The sequence below is a fragment of the Dermacentor albipictus genome, chromosome 9 (assembly GCF_038994185.2).
Source record: "Dermacentor albipictus isolate Rhodes 1998 colony chromosome 9, USDA_Dalb.pri_finalv2, whole genome shotgun sequence".
In the NCBI taxonomy this organism is placed as follows: domain Eukaryota; kingdom Metazoa; phylum Arthropoda; class Arachnida; order Ixodida; family Ixodidae; genus Dermacentor; species Dermacentor albipictus.
The window spans coordinates 16,140,659-16,147,226 of NC_091829.1; the positions used below are offsets into that span (position 1 = coordinate 16,140,659).

Below are 6,568 nucleotides of genomic sequence, written 5' to 3' on the forward strand. Positions count from 1 at the left end.
GAGGGAAGCCCCATAGTCAGCAGACTGTATACACAGGGGACCACCCGTTAGAAATGAGCAGAATATGTGGATACAAAGCAGTACGATGCGCGCTTGCTAAATCTCCGCGTCTTTCCCGAAGTCCTTATCAGCAGCCGGCAGTCAAAGCTGACATCCTGTGTAGCTGCGACGTGTGAAACAGTGTCGTCTCCCGCGCGGCTCCGAGACAGGCCACTTGCAGGAATTTACCCTTTTAGTCGTCGCATTCAGCGACGCCGAGGTTGCCAGTTCCAGACGTCTGTAACAGCCGCGACGATACAATCGCGGCACCTTCCTCAGCAGCTCTGCCCATTCGAATGCACGGAGAACGACTTCCTCCGGCCGCGCAACTAGACGGGGTGCAGACCACCGCCATGCGTCGCAACTGTCGCCAGCGCAGAAGGCGACGCATGCTGTATGCTGAACACAGTATGTCGAGCCTCATATGCTGCATGCGATCAGCTTCTAACTGGTGATTTCGTAAGACACATACGCTTGGGGCGAATTCTGAGGATGCCACCAATTTGAAGATATGCGTTCTCCAAAATGTGCGAACGAAATGCACCGGTCGTCCAATTATATCGTGCCGTATAGAATGCACGAAAAGCCGTTATGTTAGAAAGGTAATTGGAACAGCACTGCAGTTTACCCTCAACTTTGACGGCATGTATCGGAGTGCTATAGTTCCAAAAGTCGTTTCGAGTGGATGTGCCTTGGTAGCCCACTGACCTCATTTCATAAATTTTCCGCTAAAGTAACTATAGTTAAAATTTTCGTTAGTGAAATTGTGTAAATTATTCGGTTAGGCATTTGAATTTCTTCTGCAAATAACGTCCACATCTTCGGGCACTCTAACTACATAATTGTGCTACCTTCAACGGGCAAGTTCTAAAAAGTCTGTTAAACCTAAGAAAAAAAAAACCTGCAAACCCTTCCCGATGCACATATGGACCGCAATAGAACAAAGGAAATAAAATGGTTAACAACTCTTGCTTAAGGCAGCATATAAGCTTTATGTACTAAAAACGACAAGTCGAACTCTTCTACAACAAAATTTCCTGTATAACGAAATGTTCGGTACGTCCTGGTCGCATACCGATGTTTCATATGCACAGCACAGGCTTGCACGTTAAAAATTGTTCGATATATAGTAGAGCCTCGCTATAATAAACTCGTCGGGAGCGGGAAGAATCTTCGTTATATCAGTATTATCGCTATAGCCATACTTCACCATTTTAGGGCGCAGATCTTAGGCGCCCGTTCCTGCAGCGAGTGTCGGCGTCACCTGTAAAGGTTCATTCACGTTAGGCCAACACGACACCGATTTCGGTCTGCCAACTATCGGCGACGGCGTTTCTTTTTTTTTTTCTCTTCGTGTTGGCGCCTCTGTCACACTCTACCATCGCCGACAATATGCCAACGGGCGTTGGAGAGCTCGGTGTCGGTGCAGTGTGGCGGAGGCGCCGACACGAAGGAGAAAAAAAAAAACGCCGTCGCCGAAAGTCGGCAGACCGAAATCGGCGTCGTGTTGGTCTAGTGTGAATGACCCTTAATCGTTTAGTAAAGCAATGAACGGGGCTAGTTGGTAGACGTTCATGATTGTACTGCGCTTAGTGTTACATTGACGAGCATAAGGAACAAGACGCGGACGTAGGTGGCGTCACGTACGTACTTGCGCCACGTAGGTCCGCGTCTCGTTCCTCATGTTCGTCAGTGTAACACTACGCGCAATAGAACAACCACGCGAACGAGCACAGCGAAACATGAGAGCGAACGCGGTGCGCATCGGGGGATGTGGATGGATGGATGGATGGATGGATGGATGGATGTTATGAGCGTCCCCTTAGGAACGGGGCGGTGGGTTGCGCCACCAAGCTCTTGCTATTATACTGCTTAATCTCCTACCTAAGTTCAACTTAGCGGCGAAAAGCGGCGAGAGCGACGACTCGCGACGAGTAAAGCGGAGGGTGCAGCGGCACCATACCTGTCGTTCAGAACCAATTTAGCACAACATATTGCGAATTCAAAACCCCCAAGCAGCTGCGCTCAAAATTCGAATTAGGGCGTTTCATAATCGTCGGTGAAATTTTTGTCTTTCTGTAACTACAATACTTCTTTTTACGCGCAAGCGTAACTGGTCAGCCAGCGCAATCGGCGGCGTCTGTCTGAAACGGCGAGGCAAGCGAACGAAGAAGCCGCCTGGAGGTGAAAATCGCGTGTCGGGGAAAGTACGAAGGAGCGCGACCGCGCGGCAAAGTAGCGCCATCTAGAGGAAAAAGTAGGTAATGTTGAGCGAAGGGGAAAGGAGAAACGAGGGCGAAGCGTCGCGGAGGACGTAGGAAGGCGGAGGCGCGCCGGGTTGACCCCTTCTGGCATCTGCTACAGGTTTTATATATGCGATGCAGGCGTATCAGATGCGTCTCGTGACATCGTCCTTGCGCGCCTTACGCTGTGCGCGCGAGTGAAAGCATGCGGCGGTGAACCGACGATGGGGACTCAAACTCCCGCGCGCAAAAGTTGAAGCGCGCCCTATTCTGTCGCACGCATGACGCCGGTGGAGGGGAGGGAAGGGGGCGTTGCACTTCGGTCGCGCGGACTTGCAAGCGATCTGCTTTGGGGGCAGTCTAGGTGGGCGGACGGCTCGTAGCTTTCCGTACGCTGCAGTGCTCTCACCGTCCAGTTTACGTTGAAGCGATACACGCCCTGTCTTCAATACGATTTGCGATTCGTACAGTGTAGGCGTTTAGGCGCACCGAGGGCCGATAGCGTCGGGTGCGCTATGGAAACCATACGTTTGCGGGTCACCCGCGTTCACGCAGTGAAATGTCACTGCAACTTTCTAAGTAAGCTTGGTTGATTCTCGTTCAGAATAGTACAAATTTGTTCATTAAAACGCAGATGAGACTTCTTTGGTTGCGTCCTCGCGCTTCTTCACCAAAGCGTGGACTTCGTAAAGTAGCTTCTGCTTTGTCGAGAAGGGACAGAACCTACCGCTTTGACATGACGGGCAGTTGACTGGCACAATCCATCGCTGGCACTTGTGTGTAAGCACTGGAAAGCCTCACAAAGACAGCTTTTGTTTCCCAAGGCTGCACGACACTGTCGTCACCGCGCAAGCTGCACACCAAAGAAGAAAAGGACGGGCTGATACTATTGGACGTGTGCATGCTGCCCACGTTCGACAAGCGCACCGTGATAGGAAACCAGGGTGACCAGTCCGATAAGAATTCAAGGAAGCCAGAGCACGAACGAATTGTCGTGGTTGCTGAAACTGGATGCTAAATCCACGGTGAGTGCCGTTAATAATAATATTTGGGGTTTTACGTGCCGAAACCACTTTCTGATTATGAGGCACGCCGTAGTGGAGGACTCCGGAAATTTTTGACCACCTGGGGTTCTTTAACGTGCACCTAAATCTAAGCACACGGGTGTTTTTGCATTTCGCCCCCATCGAAATGCGGCCGCCGTGGCCGGGATTCGATCCCGCGACCTCGTGCTCAGCAGCCCAACACCATAGCCACTGAGCAACCACGGCGGGTGCCGTTCATTGTACACTCCGTTATCGTCAGGAAGTCAAAAGGTTCTCGCATCTTCTATTTCCCCTTAATTATATAATTTCCGCCAATGGCACGGCGATTTTTGTCGTTCTGATTATAGCAACTACTTACACACACACACACACACACATATATATATATATATATATATATATATATATATATACATGTTCCTTTACTGTACACGCCTTCAATATATCAGTGAAAAATACATGAACATTATGGAAGCGTAATTGGGGCCGGCGTTTCTCTTCACTGGTACCTTTAGTTTACTACAAGCGGGTTCACTATATATAAAAAGATTCTGCTGTATCAGGAAAGTCGACGCACCCAAACTCGTATACAACGAAGTTAAACTTTGTGGGTGCGTTCATCATTTCCGGATTTTCTACTTCCACTGGAGAAAATACATCCGTTTATCGAAAACAAAACTACGCGCACGAGACAGTAATTCTTGCCTGCGCCTTTAACCATTTCTCGGCGTGGCTAGTATCTCCGTATTGGCCTCGAGCTCCACCACTGGAAAAGCTGGCGCCACCGTCGGCGTGACGTGCTAGGAGGGATCACGTGGACATAGCGGCCGCGTCGGCTGCTTCGGGCGCGCCGAAGCGAGCTGAAAACGAGCTTAAATTCCCTCGTACGCTGCGGTTTTCATTTAGTGGCGAAATTTTCCCGCTTCGAGTGTCTCCTTTACAACGCTTGAAAGCACTACAATAGGTAGTGGCTGCCTTTGAAGGCGCGCGACATGGTAGGCTACTGCTCGGTGCCGCAGGGCCGGACGCACGTAACTGAGGCCGGTGTCAGCCTTATTCGCACGTAGCCGCAGGACAAGCTGGGTGAAGCTTGGCTCGCGAAACATAAAACCGGTAAACAGTCATCGGCTACAACTCGGGTATGCAGCAAGCCAAGACGCGAGGAAGATTTCTGCTACGGCGCCCGGTCCGCGACGTTCTGAAAACGCGCACTGAGACGCTCGCGCGGGTCCACTGCCCGACTAATGTCATGACGGTTTAGTCTATGAACTTGTGATATTATAGATACTGGCAAGTTCAGTGGAGTGGAAAGGCAGCGGTAAGAAGCACATTTAAAGAAAGCATGGCATATGGTCATGTTTGTGTTATGAATTATAGCACTGGATTACAAAAAAGGAGCATCGAGAAATTGCGCGCTGAGAACGCCGATAAACATACAGTGCGACGCAACTCGAGAAATAGTATTGAAAGGTCAAAGAATTTAGAAGAAAAAAAAGATTGAATCGTCGCGACGGCACATCACAGTCCCGTAGGCGTCAAGTCTCTACAATGAAATTATTTTTGAACAGCTTTGATAGCGCCCACGCAACAATGGTTGCTTGTATACTGTCAAATGCTCATATTCTGCGGCCTTAAGCTCATGGCACGGTGCGAAAACGCGCGCGCGGAGAAAGCGAAACAGTGCGCGGACAAGCATGCAGACGCGCAGTCGGTCGCGGCGAATCTGCGCGATCGCTGCATTGAGGCTTCATTCTATTCAATCACCTATATATGCAATCACCTATATATATGTTCTTCGTTTCAATAAAAATTTAGTTGAGAGTTAGCGCTCGTCTTGTCTGCTGCTTTCTGTGTCCGTGTTTGACTTCGCGCTAGAAGCCAAAATCATGTTCATTCTATTACGCTCCATTTAGTTATACAAACACTATAATAACATATTTCACATAGTTTGCTCTCAGCGTTTACCTACCTTTCACGCAAGAAGCCGGTTCGGGAGACTCCATCGCGGCGACCGCGCGCAGTGGCGTTCACTGTACGTATTCGGTAAAGAGATCGCGGCTGTAAACGATGGTGTGCTTTCAGTTTGCCAAAGATTATTATTTAGACAGTAAGAAACTTCTCTCGTTTCGGAAGCACTCACAGAAATGTCCGGGAGAGCTCGCACGTGGTGTTTTCAGTGAGCGCTGACAGCAAAACCTATGAGGAGCGCGCCACGTGATCCCTCATACTACGCCAGCGAGGCGCTTCCGATAGAGGGCGACTCCGTAACTCCTCGCCGCCAATACTCAAGCGATCCTCGACTCGAGGCTCCTCCTTCACTCCACCGTGTTGAGCACAGCGCCACTCTTCGACTGATGAAGACGGTATAAACTACTAGAGAACTGCGATGCGGTGTCATTGAAACGCAGTACCCGCTTCTGTCGAGGAGCGGCGCTGCCACCCACTTATTAGTAGAGTCACTGGAAAAAATTTCAGAGTACCGCAAAGGTCGGGATTTGACTGGCAACACTGAGCGGCCGTCGCCATATACCTTCCAAGCCGACTGCGTCGCGGAAAGGCCGCCGTGTTGGAAGAGCTTGATTTTCGGTGATACATCGGGTTGAGTGTTTACTAAAGTACAAATACTTTGTGCCCGGAAATAATGGTTGCTAAGAACGAAAATAAAATGTTATTTTGTGCGAAGTAATGCAGCCGGTGGTTATTTTGCACGCCGATCGAGTTTACTGCTGGAACTGTGCTACGATTGTGGGCAGCAGCTTAGCGCTGCTATCGGGAGCTTATGCACGCGTTCTTTTTTTTTTTCCGCTTCCGTGGACCGAGCTACGAAGGGAACATTTAGTCACTTCGAGCCGGAATGAGGCAAGCTTGTGCTTTTGGGCATGAACATCGTGGACCGCCGTCGGCTTCTGTTGAATGTTTCCAAGCAGGACGAAACTGACACCTGACAGTGTCACAGGCACGTACGTTCATTGTATAATTTCACAAGCTAAATCGGATACATCTAATTTAGTTTGTTAACGGATACCACGCGTTCTCGATTCTGCAGGGCGACTTTGTCCGCCGTATACGCACGACACACTGCGACTGCCATGTGCACACCGGTGTTTGGTCGTGATCGTATAAGACGATCTGTGCACAGCAGGCGTAAAAGCCAGCTTCGATGACCATTTTGCGCACTAAATCTTATGGAGGGCCAATATGAGCCATTTGCGTGATTGCGTACTGCGTATATGTTCTTCT

The 6,568-nt window shown here is 49.8% G+C and overlaps 1 protein-coding gene across 1 annotated transcript in view; it reads right to left on the reverse strand.

The window, feature by feature from the left end:
• The window catches only part of LOC135903675 (ras and EF-hand domain-containing protein homolog), a 111,449-nt gene extending 108,322 nt beyond the window's left edge, over positions 1 to 3,127 (reverse strand). Inside the window, exon 1 of the mRNA XM_065434000.1 lies at positions 3,010 to 3,127. The gene's annotated coding sequence lies outside the window, so the exon portion shown is untranslated. The remainder of the gene's footprint in view (positions 1 to 3,009) is intronic.
• Positions 3,128 to 6,568: the final 3,441 nt, after the last annotated feature.